The sequence below is a fragment of the Nannobrachium achirus genome (genome assembly GCF_963921795.1).
Source record: "Nannobrachium achirus genome assembly, chromosome: 2".
Lineage (NCBI taxonomy): Eukaryota > Metazoa > Chordata > Actinopteri > Myctophiformes > Myctophidae > Nannobrachium > Nannobrachium achirus.
In genome coordinates, this window is record NC_137811.1 from 9,266,906 (window position 1) to 9,281,514 (window position 14,609).

At 40.6% G+C, this 14,609-nt stretch overlaps 1 long non-coding RNA gene across 1 annotated transcript; it reads right to left on the reverse strand.

Annotated features, from left to right (window-relative positions):
* Positions 1–809: 809 nt before the first annotated feature.
* Positions 810–3,001, reverse strand: LOC308304359. The gene is made up of 6 exons (XR_013963054.1): positions 2,878–3,001; positions 2,222–2,272; positions 1,575–1,590; positions 1,374–1,471; positions 964–1,017; positions 810–836 (listed from the first exon to the last, which is right to left on the reverse strand). It is a non-coding gene; the product is annotated as an uncharacterized lncRNA (long non-coding RNA).
* Positions 3,002–14,609: the final 11,608 nt, after the last annotated feature.

Genomic DNA, 14,609 nt, shown 5'->3' on the forward strand with positions numbered 1-14,609 from the left:
TGCCTATTTTTTTTGCAAAGTTTATGGGACACTGTAATATGACGAAGAAGGTCATTCATTTATGGGAAAACTAAAAAGAAAACTTGGAACCACTTTAACCACTTTAATCAATCTTATGCTTTAACAATTAAAAAATAGCAGAAGCTCACAGCGTGGCACCGAGTGCCGCTTGTAGATTTGCTGTTTTTTGAATACCGTATATATTTTTAAAAGCGCACATTTGTAACTCAAATATTCACTGGGGGTCCCTGGAACAATATATCTTGAGATGGGGGTCCGCGGCCAAATTCATGACATTTTGGGGGTCCTTGACATGAAAAAGTTTGAGAACCACTGATTTAGAAGAAGGATTTAGAAGATATGTATAGACTTGGGTCAAAATATTCAAAGACCTGCACACATTTTTATCATTTTTCAAAAAAAGCAGATCTACAAGCTCATAGCCTGGCACTGTGAGCTTGTATATCTGCTATTTTTTATAGTTAAAGGCATAAAATAAGGATTAAAGTGCTTCAAATCTAGAGTTACACGTACAATTGTGTTCCATGTCTTGTGACTTTTAATTTGAATATGGAGATACAAGGTTTCTGACAGACATCAACATACCTCCACATTATTTTATGAAGAGTATCAAAGATTTACGATTCCTGACATTTGAATGAAGTGGATCAACTGTAGATTAAGGAACTGATGATTCTGTAGTGAAACATGAGTTAAAGACAATTAGAAGCTTTGTAGAATGTTTGTAATATTTTAACAGTGTGATGAATATGTTGGTGTTTTCACCTCTCATGGTTGCCAGTCCTGTCATTCACTGAGTTCAGCTCCCATTCCATCTTAATGAATAGAGAGATAGAAACATGGATATCTCTGATTAGTGGACATTTACTGAACAACATGAATAATATGAATAACTCTGAACAACAATATGACATGAGGACATTTAAACAGTCTATACTGTACCATTTTCATAGTCATCATCAGATCGCTTCAGATCTTCATAGACACTGTTGTCGCCTAAAGTTTAACAAATACATACAAAAAATGACATTAGATGAGTTGTTTATATTTTAAACATGGTTTCAGTTGTGTTCATTATTCTGATAATTAGTAAGAAGAACAAACAAGACTGAAGTGATCTACTTTAATGAACTTTCAGGTATATACTGTATAATGTAAACTCAGTCAGAGGAAGTGCAGATGGCTATGGTCAGACTGTATATAATTTTTGTATTCTGTTTTTAGATGTTTATTATTCTAATCTCTCTACTTTTATCTACACCGTTTCACGCTACAACAACCAGGGATAACTGTCTGTCTGTCTGTCTGTCTGTCTGTCTGTCTGTCTGTCTGTCTGTCTCTAAAACACTGACCGTGCTGCAGTGGGCAGTACAAGTCATCAGCAGCTCCAGTTTGATTGGTCCCGTGGTCTGCTGCTGAGTCCTGATTGGTTTCCGGGTACGGAATGGGTCTGTAATTAAAATATACTATGTTTAGTAGAAATGAAGTATAAAACAAGATGGAATCTATTGGTGTCATGTTGATGAATAGACAGAGATCATTACTGTACTTACATGACATAAACTGGATCTGTAAATAAAAACAATAACAATAAGCATAAATATAAAGTAAGGCTGGGACTTTAACTGATTAATTGCGATTAATTAATTACAGAAAATTTACGTGATCAAAAAAATTAACGCATTTTAATCGCACTTAGTTTTTGCACCACATAACCTTCAGTTTCGGGCATACTGATCATAGCGATGCACCAACCAAGAAGAGACAACAAACGCAAAGGGAGAAGTAGCCGATCAGAGCGCTTTGCTTGGCCCAGTGGATACGAAATTTAGATTTAAAAAACTCAACCGTTGATTCACTCATACAACAACATGTGTTTTACTTGAAAAAAAATGCTTCTCAGGTCAAATATCGATGTGCGATTAAAATGCGATTAATTGCGATTAATTAATCACAGAGCCTGTAATTAATTAGATTACATTTTTTAATCGCATCCCAGCCCAAATATAAAGATATGACAATGAGAAAGCCTGTGAATGAGTTCTAGTTTACTGTCACAGAGACAGAGGGTCACACCCCCTCCACCCACTGAGAAGAAACTAAAACAATAAGACACTCCTTACATTAATATTCCACTTCCAAACAAATGAAATAAGATCAGATGAAAATCAACATCCAGTTTTAAAATTATATAGCCTACCATTTTCATAGTCATCAGGGTTCTGGATTACACCATAGACACTTGTGTTGGCTGAAGATAAACAAATAAGCATGTTTTTATTGTTGTTATTTCAATATGAATTAAAGTCATACTGTGTAACAGTATTTATTTTTTATTTTTTCTGTTTTAGCGACACCCCTTGAAAGTGTTTGTCTGGAATGAGTGATGAAAGATTTAATGTATGTAAAATAATCTGTGTTCCAATGGATCCACGGTATAGTTATCATTTAGTCACAACATAGATCCCTCTATTATCCCAAGAGGGAAAATCACAAGCTCTTGTTAATAGGCCTACTTTTCATCTGTTCAATATGCTTATATATAAAACCCAGACACACTTAACCACTTTCAGTTAAACGTTCGCATTATTTTTAAAATAGAAAAAAAAATGCGTATCTACAAGCTCACAACAAGTTGCGATGTGACGTGATGTTGTGAGCTTGTAGATATTTTCGCGACATTTGCTGTTGCATGAGGAAGTATGGCATTCATTCATGAAAAGGTTGAAATGTCGACACAAGGTTTCTGCCTGACAGTGGCGATATTAAAACATAATGTCATTTAGTTAAAATGTTTGCAACGTATGACTTAACTAACTAGTAACTACCAACTGACAAACTTTAATGTACACTGACCGTGTTGCAGTGGGAGGTACAAGTCATCAGGAGCTCCACTTTGATTGGTCCTCTGATTTGGAGCGGAGCCCTGATTGGTTCCCTGAGACTGAGCAGCTCTGTAATTAAAAACATGAAATCTAGCAGAAATGAAGTATAAAACAAGATGGAATCTACTGTTGTCATGGTGATGAATAGACAGAGATCAATACTGTACTTACCTGACACAGCATGGATCTGTAAATTAAACACAATTTGTACCATAAATAATCTCCCATTGTTTTGTGTAGAGATGCTCAATTATTGTAATCTAGATGTAATATATTTATTATAATAGTTCTCACTTTTTGATGTTGTGTATCGACACAGCAGGATCAGCAGGATGGTCAGTAGAATCACACCAACAAGTCCTACAATCAACCCCACTGTGATTGTACTTGTTGTAGGACTTGTTGAAGGTGGATCAGGTTCAGTCACTGATGGTTGAGACACTAAGATGACAAGGACAGTGAATATAGCATTTGAAATGAATAGAAGTATTCATTCAGTATTAGAACTACCCATTTGAGCATTTGGTCTAAACATTGTGATTCAAAACCTGGTAGAACACTGTAATGTCTGTAATTGTGTAATAAAGACAATTATTCCATAGAAAAGTAATAATATAATGGTGTGTATATTTGCATATTGTTTAAAATAAGGGTAAATAATTAGCAGTATACTCACATTTCACTGTCATCCAGCTCTGTAGTGATTCTCCTCCAGAATATCTACACTTGTAGAATCCCTCATCAGACTTAGATACAGCAGGTATGATCATCTCTCCATTGGTTTCATCTTGGACCAGTTGTTCATTTCTATAGAATTCCACGTTGGACAGAGAGTCTGCTCTGTGTTTGCATTGAAGAGTGACAGAATGTCCCTCAGTCACAGGGTGAACAGGACTCACCAGGATGACACGACCACCTGTAAAACAGTTAAGTTACAATCAGTTCACTTTACAGACCAGTAGCCTAGTGATAATAGAAAAGCATGCTTTTCAGCTTTTTAGCCCCAGCATCTGTAACCTCCACCTCTGCTGTATAGCTCAATCATAATGTGTTGAAACAACTTCAATCAATCTTAACATGGAGGCATGACACACCGCCATGTCAAATTTGATGCAGGCGGACAGTAGGCTACACTCAAATTAAACGGTTGTTTCAACCTTGAGCAGGAGCACACGCACAGACATTCATCGATGTAAAACAACCCTTAATTATCTCAAGAACTTTTATACAAGCTGTAGATGTCACACCAGCCTGCAACATGTAGGAACGAGCCTTATTTCTGTTAGAGAAATAAGAATGTAATCATTTCACCAGTCACCTCCTCAGTCGGATCTTTAATTTATGCTACCAAAGATGGCATTCTGCACTGTTCTTCGGTAGTGAATGAAGTAACTGAACTCACTGTATACTGTGATGTTGACAGCATTGCTGTACTCTCCCAATCCAGACTCACACCAGTACACTCCACTGAAGAGGTTTTGCTTGACAACATCCCATGTGTATCTGGTCATTGGATCTCTGCTCTGTGAAAGCCCTTTCAATCCACCACCAATGCAACCCTTCACTCTCCATTCAGTATATTTCCCCTCACAGCTCAGTGAGACAGACTCAGAGCTGAAGTGTTGAGTTCTGTTAGAACTCACTGTGAGAGAAGCTGAAGAATGAAGATCTAAAACACAACACAGGATCAAAGGTCAAACAAAAACTTGTTACAATGACATACTGTAGTAAAGAAAAGAGAACAAGAAATAATGTGAAATACAAAAACAGGGGAAGGGTGGAACAGTGAGAGTGAATTAGTCAGCCGGTCACTGAGTCACACTCACCACCAGACCACACAAACTGAGGTTCACTGTTCTCAGTGTAATAAACTGGGTCTCCTCTCCCAGCTTTACACCGATATCCTCCTGTGCCTGTAGGACGATGAATGATGTAGGAACCTTCTACAGTCCCATGGAGGCTACCAGGTAAGAGCTCATAAGTGTAGCTGTTGGGTGATGGTTGAGGAACAGCTCTGTACCAGTAGAACCTCCAGTCTGCAGATGATTCTTTAACTTCACAGCTCAGAGTCACTGAGGCTCCAGGACTCAACCATGGAGGAGACACTCTCAGAACAGGCTTGGGTTGGGCTGTTGGAAAGCACAACAATCGATTATAATAATATAGGAAAATAATACATAAAGAAAAATATATATAGAAAAGAAAAAAAAACAAAAAAAAACAAAAAAAAAAACAACAACATTATAGAACCAGTTAAGCAAAAACAGTACTTTACTGTATACATTAGTTTAGATTATGGATGTTAATGATAATAATAATTGAGAGGATGCAGTATGGGCCTATATGATCTTGACTGAATGAATGAAGAGAATATATATTAAATCAATATTCACCTTGACTGTGTCCATAGGAGAGGAAGATATTCAGCACTGAAAAACAGCAGCACTGCATTTTAATTATACACAATTAACAAGACACCAACAAAGAACAAATAACAAGCAATAATACAACAATGTGTCCATTCTGCTAATGTTTTAATAACATCAATGGCTAATGATGCACGACCAAAATAGACTGGGCAATATTGTTTTAATCAATGTTAGTTAACGACACCTTGTTGATTTCTGTTAGTGGGGATGATGAAAATAGAATTGCATAACAATATTATGTTAATCAGAAAGTCTATTGGTGCTCGGGTGATGTAGTGGTAAAGTGTCTGCCCACCACCAAGGAGGCTGGGGGGTTGAATCCATGGTTCGGGGGAGAGAAACACTGAAATCTTTTCTTTTAAACTATGATGACAATAACAACTTACAATATGAAGCTGTTAGTTTCATCATGCTTATTATTATAGCGCATGTAATCCTAATGAGGATTGCTGCTGCTGGCAGAGCCTATTGGACATACAGTACATACATATGCTACCATATCTTCATTAATAAAATAAAATAAAACATAAAATGTCCCCCCCGTTACAAACCTGTATAGGCAAATCACTTCTAGGCAAATTTTCCTACTTATATTGATCCAAAAAGACTGTCCATGGGGTCTATTAGGCTGAAATGCCCCTGTTGTCCAGTTTCCCCAGCAGAACCCAGCAGCTCTCATAGCAGAGTGGAGTCTATAAGCCTATGGCTATTACACTGTTTGTTGTGGTCAAAGGTGTTTTTATTTTTCATAAATGTGGTACAAGTTGTCATTACAAACACATTCATGTCATTGTTGTCGCACACAAGCCATCACACTCTGCTAAACAGATGTTAGGCTTCTATGTATTTTGCCAAGTCCCAGAAAAGATGCCTTGTGATTGGCCAGTACAGTCACTTTGATTGGCACTTGTGAAAAATGCTCACCCCAAAACATTATTTATGAGATTGTGGTGGCTTGTGTGGGACAACGAAGGCATGGATTTGTAACAACTAGTAACACATTCATGAAAAAATAAAACACTTTTGACCACAACAATTAGTGTCCTAGCGATAGGCTTATAGGCTCCACTCTATGATCTGAGAGCTGCTGGGTTCTGCTGGGTAAACTGGACAACAGGGGCATTTCAGCCTAATAGACCCTATGAACAGTCTTTTGGGATCAATATAAGTAGGAAAATGAGCCTAGAAGTGATTTAGGGAGGAGCTGTCCTTTAAGCTGGACAGATATATTTTTCTGACAGCTGAACATGCCCTCTTTTGGAAAACAATGTTAAAATCATTTTTTAAATATTTTTTTAAAAACGTTTCTAGGCTTAAAGGAGCTATAGTCAACCTTTTCTTGAAAAAAGGATGCTAAAATAAAAATAATGTTTTGAAAATATAAGATTAAGCTTCATATATGTGTTTCTATTCAAAAATGACCACAAAAAGCGTAAAATAATGATCAAATAATCATTTTGGCCGTTGTCAGGCTGACTTTGTTTATATCCTTCTTCTGTTCTTTTATGGATTGATAAGGGATGTAAACAAAGTCGGCCTGACAATGGCCAAAATGATTATTTTACCATTATTTTATGCTTTTTGTGGTCATTTTTGAATAGAAACACATATTTTTTATAAAATATTTTCGAAACATTGTTTTTATTTTACCGTCCTTTTTTCAAGAAAAAGTTGACTATAGCTCCTTTAAATGGCACAGAATACTTGGAATGACCCAGCGTCTTTCTGACCCTTCAACGCACTTTACAAGGTACTTCATATTCAACCATTCACACACACATTCATACACCGATGGCAGAGAAAACCATGCCATCAGATACCAAGCGGGAGCAGTTATGGGTTCAGTGTCTTGCTCATGGACACATCCGACACGAAGCCTGGAGGAGCAGCGGACATATAAATAACATATCGTCACTGTTGTGCAGAAACCTCGTATCTCCAGGTTTCAAATTTCTATTTTCTTTCTGCCAATTAAAGCCCTGCTTCATCATACAAGGCCGTCGCACAAAAGTAGTGAAAACAGCAGATCTACAAGCACACAACGCCTCGCAGCGCGAGGCGTTGTGTGCTTGTAGATCGGCTGTTTTCACTAGTTTAAATCATTTTTACAATGATAAATACAAAACAAACGGTTTTGGACATACAAGGTTTCCACCCGACAACAACGATATGGGACCTTCAGTTTCCACGGTTGACCGCTTGACCTCGATGAGCCACATGTACGCCCCTCAAAATGGATATTGATGACCTATTACTAATTACTACTGTACTTAACAAAAAAGAAATTAGAGCGCCAGTGAGGAGCCTTCGTTCTAGCCTACTCCTCGTTGACAGGTGTCGCCCCAGCCCAAAGGAGTACTGTACATGCAATGACCTTTATCACCCTCCCCTCCTATCCCCCTCCGGCATTCCTCCCTAAAAAAAAACGGGCCAATTGTGTTTGCAAAGACGCCCGACAAAGCCGGTTGCACCACGGAGGATTCGAATCCACAACCTCCGTGCTGGTGGGCAGGGACCTTAATTACCACTGTGCCACCTGAGTTCTCAACAGGCCTGAAAATTAAGGCCGGGCCCTACTGGGCCCTAACTGGGCCGACCCGAGGCCTGGAAAGGCCCGGCCCGACTAATTTACACATCATACATTTTAGGCCTTAAACCTACCCTAAATTCTCATTTGGCAACAACGGGAAATGTTGCCAATTTGTCCTTGTCCACAAAGACGAGCGAGATTCTCGCAATTTTTATTTTTATTTAATTTGTTTATGATAGTGGGCGCTCCTGTCAGTGATACCAGACTACAAATCCCAGAATGAAACAGGAAATGACTTAATTCCAAAATCACAACATTGATTCAGTTGACATGGTTTCACTGTAGTCAAACTCGGTGGCTTAACGTTGGCTTAAAGTTGTTTAAGTGTACAGTATAGTCATGGTCAAATGGTACAAATTGTAGAGCTATAAAGCTTATCGAGCTACTAGCAATAACATTGATATAGGCCTACTCAGTACTCACAGAGCAGCAGACACATCCAGATGTGACCCATCCTCTCCTGTGATGAACGACTCTGAAAACTACTTCCTATTCACACTGAACTTGAGTATACTGCTGTATGAAACACGGAAATAAAAGAGAGAGGAGAGAGAGAGTGAGAGAGAGAGAGAGAGAGAGAGAGAGAGAGAGAGAGAGAGAGAGAGAGAGATGGAAAATAGATTCAGATCTGTTCTTTCTTCCTCTTTTTCCTTCCTCTTTTTTTGGAAGTGAAGATGAGATAAGAATTGCCATTCTTTTACATTTTTCCTGGCCAGCTGCGTGGTTTAGATGTAGAAATAAATATCCTCTATATTACACAATGAGGCATGGGGACATTCCATGTCACTCAAAACCAATATGATAGCATTAACTTCATTACTGTCAAGAAAGCACAGGAACAACAAGAAAGGTGCTTGCCTCTGGGCGCAAAACCTCGCCAGGCCCGGTTGCCTACCCATGGCCTCCACCATGAGAAGACTGTGTTGCATTTTGTGCAAAATGGGCCCCTCCTGCAAATTTTGAAAGCCAATCGTAGCCAGTCGGAATAGAATCTGAACAATCTGACAGATCTTACAGCTTGATCGCATGACTAAAGTGTGACAAAGTGTGTCAAATTTTGGTGAGCTAGCCTTGACAGAATATGTAGGAATGGTAGCAAAAATGTGTTTTGCAAAAGAACAAAACGAAATTGCAGAACATCTTGGAACTGGACATCATAGTCCAAGGAACCTATAGGGAGAAAATGTTTTGATTGTACAACCTACGGTTCAAGAGATATAGGTCAAAACCTGAATCGGCCTGTTTAGCACCAATCTGAAAACTGCCAGGGGAGTGACATGCAGCATTAAAGGTCGTCGGAATCGGGACTCAAACCCACAACATGCTGTCAGGCATCAGAGGCTGTGGTTAGTGTGGTATGCGTCTGGACTATGCGTAATAGAGGACCACTGCTGCTGCTCCAACATGCCAAGAGGAAGGCTCGCAAAGTGCAGCCGAGTTCAGGTCTGTGTGATCGTGATGCTCAGCCCCATGACAGGATGCACATCAAACCACACATCCTCTCTCGTACTGTGTGCAGGGGAATCATGTAGTCATGATGTGATGGTAGTTTGTTGGTCTTTCAGGTCATGTCTAGCAACAGGATGGTGAGGATACTCTGGTGGATGGAGTACATATACTTTTTAACAGTGGTGGATGGAGTACATTTACTTTTTAACAGTGACATGCTGCATGTTGCAGAGGAGCAGTGGCTGTAACTGTACTGCTTCACACTGATATCAGCCACACACACACACACACACACACACACACACACACACACACACACACACACACACACACACACACACACACACACACACGCACGCGAATAATTTCCATAAAAATGGGGGGAAAAAAGTGCTAAAGCTGCTCATTCAATAGCTAAAAAAATTGCAATGCTACAAGGCAATTATTCAAATTGGAACGTGACAAAGTAAGCAAACTGTCTAAAGGTATTTGTATGAATCAGAATGCTGCATTGTAGTCTAGGTGTGTCCTGGACTGGTTAAAGTTATCAGTGTGTTTGTAGGCCTACTGTTTTTAACAACTGTGACCTCCAACTAGAGTTCTCAACGGGCCTGAAAATTAAGGCCCGGCCCTAACTGGGCCCGAGTGGGCCGACCCGAAGCCCGGCCCGACCCTAACAATTATCATCATTTTCGGCCCGAAAACCCGAAAGCCCGAGAAAGAGAGAGAGAGAGAGAGAGAGAGAGAAAAAAAAACGTCGCCAGTAGGCAGCTGGCAGCGCCAGTGCCTCAAATTACAACAGTGAGAGAACGGACATATAATAGTTGGCGAAATGGCAACTTCACATGTTAAATTGTTCATGAAACATGCAAGGTTCTGCACAAAATGTGCTAACGTTAAATCCCTGTTGTTGTCAACAGTCAATCTCAATCATACAGCTCTCATCCTCTCTCTCCCTGCCGTTGTCGCTGCCTGCGTGATTTATGTTTCGTCCTTTCAACGGTCACGCAAAACGTGTTCATCTGGCTTGCATTCTGGGCTTGCAGATCTGTTGTTTAGTGCGCGACACTACCTGATCATAGTGTTGCCCGATCCCGATCACGTGATCGGATCGGCCGCCGATATGGCCGTTTTTATAAGATCGGAGATCGGGGAAAAAAATCGGGGGAAAAAAAAGTTTTTTTTTTTTTTTTTTTTTTTTTTTTTTCAAAAAAATATTTTCCTGGAGTACTGAAAGTTACAGGTAAGGTGAATGCGATATGAAATGTAAGCTTACCATAATCACAGTAATCCTTAATCATTTTCAATCATATTCAAGGGCTTTTGGAGAAATGAGACAGACAGCACTGCAGAGGGAAGGTGATTGTGTCAGACTCTGTGTACAGCTGGCAGCTGATGCCAATAAGTAGTAATTGGCCCCTTGCTAATGGATCAAAGGAAGGCAATTATGTCTCTCTGCACTGTCAACTAGCTCAGTGGTTCTCAACCTGTGGGTCGGGACCCCCATTTTATTTTGGGGGGGGTCCCCAGATGATTAACTTAATGTGCAACATTGTTTTCTCTCTCAACAGTAAACAAATCAACATAAAGTTTAAGTGTATAGAGGGTATCTGCACATTTCGAAAGTGAAAAATTAAGGACTTTTTAATACCTCTAAAATGACAAATTAAACATTGGCCAAATTGTCAAATATTAAAGCCAGAAATTGTGAAAATAGCAGATCTACATGCTCACAACGCCTCGCAACGCGAGGAGTTGTAGAACCGTGTTATACCGTGTTATACAATATACTTCCTCAACTCTTCAGGGTCGGGGGTCCCCAGTTAAAATATGATTATTTTGGGGGTCACGGCCTGAAAAGGTTGAGAACCAAGTGATAGAATGAATAGAATTTTTTTTTCTTCTTAATGCCTTGCCAAAAGATCGGATCGGGAAAGATCGGGATCGAATCGGAAGCAATAATATTTGATCGGTATCGGATCGGGAGCAAAAAAACCCTGATCGGGGCATCCCTACAGATCACCATGCTTAAACATATACAACTTAGGCACGTAATAAGCGGCGCGCTGCGGCTGTAAACCCTTTAATATAAATGCACACAGCAGCAGCAAAGGACACTTGATTAACCAGAAAGCATAATGGAATTAATAATATCTTACCAGCCGAGATGATCGTCTCTAAGGTAAGAGGATGTCAACGTATGGTGCTTTAGGTTGGTCATGTTGATGTTGTTGTTAATACAATCCTCTTAAGTCCTTGTCAATAATATCCAGGTTGGTTCCGCTTTGAATGTACTTTTCTTGGATTTATTGCGACCGTAAGGTCGCAGTTTAGTATGAAAACCTCCACCGGCCGTCCGTCGGTCACACGTGCGGTCGACCGCACGTCACACGTGCGGTCGACGTGTGATGAGGTCACGATGAGTCATCTATGCCCAAATATAGATTTCTAGGTCAGATGGCCCATAGAGTTTGTGATGTCAAACCTAGCAACCCAATATAAACAAACCTGATGTCAGACCTGAAGTATCCTTTTATACCCATATATGGAGATACAGAGATCTCCATATATGGGCATATTAGAAAGCCCATATATGGGCATATACGGATGACATCAGGGATATCCATATATGGGCATAAAAGGGACAAGGGCTTACAGTTAAGAGATCTCCATATATGGGCATATCAGAAAGCCCATATATGTTCATATACTGATGACATCAGGAATATCCATATATGGGCATAAAAGGGACAAGGACTTACAGTTAAGAGATCTCCATATATGGGCATAAAGGGACAAGGACTGTTACAGTAGATATAGAGATGTCCATATATGGGCATAAATGAACAAGGACTGACAAACACTGAGATCTCCATATAACCTATGGGAATATAAGGGACGAGGACTGTCAGCTTGTAGACCTATTTTCTAAATATTGTTGTACATTAAAAACTTGAAATGGGTCGTTCTGCATAGTACTTGGGATTTGTTGATGTAAATGTTCACATAGAGTGTAATAATTGGTAAAACAAACTTTTGGCCTATTTGTGGAGATAAGCGACCAACGGTCGCTTATCTCCCGATTAGGGAGTCTTACTGGTAACTTATTACAAACTTGTAAAACTGCCTGCTGCCTTTTAATTTAACATGCAGCTCCAAACTTTCATCGTAGCCGCTCGATCACACAGAGCTAACGCTGACTCGCTGCCTGTGACAGACTTCCGTATATCCAAAGGTTTCGATTGTGACGTCATCACAACAACCAGACTGCTCTATGAGACTGATTGCGACCGTCAGGGAGCAGTTTACTATGAAAACCTCCACCGGCCGTCGGTCGGTCGGTCGGTCGGTCGGTCGGTCGGTCGGTCACACGTCACACGTCACACGTCACACCTTTGCCCTGCTCATATCTCCGCATCAGTATATAGGGCTTGTTTGTTTATTGTATGACATCACGCCACATCATCAGCTGTGGACTCTGTGATGTCATCGTATCGCATCAGTATATAGGGCTTGTTTGTTTATTGTATGACATCACGCCACATCATCAGCTGTGGACTCTGTGATGTCATCGTATCTCCATATATGGCCATCTCCGTATATGGAGATATAAGTCGTCCATGCCCAAGTATGGGCTGGTGAGGTCAGACTTTGTGTGATGCGTAGGTTATCTCCATATGGAGATTCAACATTCCAGGCAATGCTCTCTTCCCTGGTGAGAATTGCCCCTTTATATAGGGCTTGTTTGTGTATTGTATGACATCACGCCACATCATCAGCTGTGGACTCTGTGATGTCATCGTATCTCCATATATGGCCATCTCCGTATATGGAGATATAAGTCGTCCATGCCCAAGTATGGGCTGGTGAGGTCAGACTTTGTGTGATGCGTAGGTTATCTCCATATATGGAGATTCAACATTCCAGGTGTAACTATGGCTACCCGTATGACGTGAGAGGTGGAGGTTGTGATATTTGTGGAGATAAGCGACCAACGGTCGCTTATCTCCCGATTAGGGAGTCTTACTGGTAGACTATACTTCCGTATGCGTCACCGATTATCCTTGGTCCATTGGTTAGGAACTTAGGCAGGTTTCAGTGCTGCGCTGAAGACAGGCAGAGAGCGATATGCGCCTGTTCTCTGTTGCTTGAGTGACGGAGCCCGGAGCCCGGCCCGGCCCGACTAATTATTATAATTTTTGGGCCCGGCTCGGCCCGATAACGTCGGGTCGGGTCGGGTAGGGTCGGGTTCGGGCCGAATTTGAGAACTCTACCTCCAACAAACAGTGCAGTTGTGCGGGCTGTGCAAGTAGGTAGAAAGAAGTACAGTAGATGACGATGCACAGTTCAGACTATGGTCCTTTAGAAAACCAGTAAGACTCCCTAATCGGGAGATAAGCGACCGTCAGGTCTCATGTAAAAATCGGCCTGATGGTGGCGCTAAATGGCATGGGACAGATCCATGTTGATGACATGACTCTAGACAGATTTTAGGGCAAAATCTGTAGGAGCAGTGTCCAAAAATGTGTTTTACAAGAATCGGCCTCATGGTGGCGCTAGAAGAGGGCCATGTGAGGTAGTGGTTTGGCAGCCAAGGAGTGTGTGTGCAAAGTTTGGCATGGATCGGGGCAACGGTGGCGGAGATATAGGGCAAAAGTGCGACGTGACGGACAGACAGACAGACAGACTGACTGACAGACTGACAGCCTGTGGAGGGCCTAAATGTGTGTTCATGCATTAGTGTGTATGTACATGTGTGTTCATGCATGTTGTGTACACTACTAGCATACAGACAGTATATCAGAGAGGGACAACACAGTTAAAATACAATATAGGCCTCTTTGTGGCGGCGTGGCTTCAGATCACTCTTTGTACAGGACTCTCTTTTTTGCAGTTTCTTTCAGTCCGGTCGTCTCCACCTTAACTGGGGTGCCTTTTTAATACACTCGGACTGAAAGACCTGCAAAAAAAGAGACTCCCCACTTTGTGCTGTATCACTTCCTTTGTGTTGTACTATTTACAAAATAAATAATCAATATGTAATTGTTCTTATGATTAATACAATGTATGTATTATGTTTCATGTATTAACATGCTACCTTTAACACCTTTGTGACCCTGTTCTCTCTAAGTACATGCCAGTAAACGCCTGCATTTGTGGTTTGAAACGTATCTATCTGTTCTAAACATGATGACATGACGTATGTGTGAAAGGCCTGTGCTTTACTTGAGAACC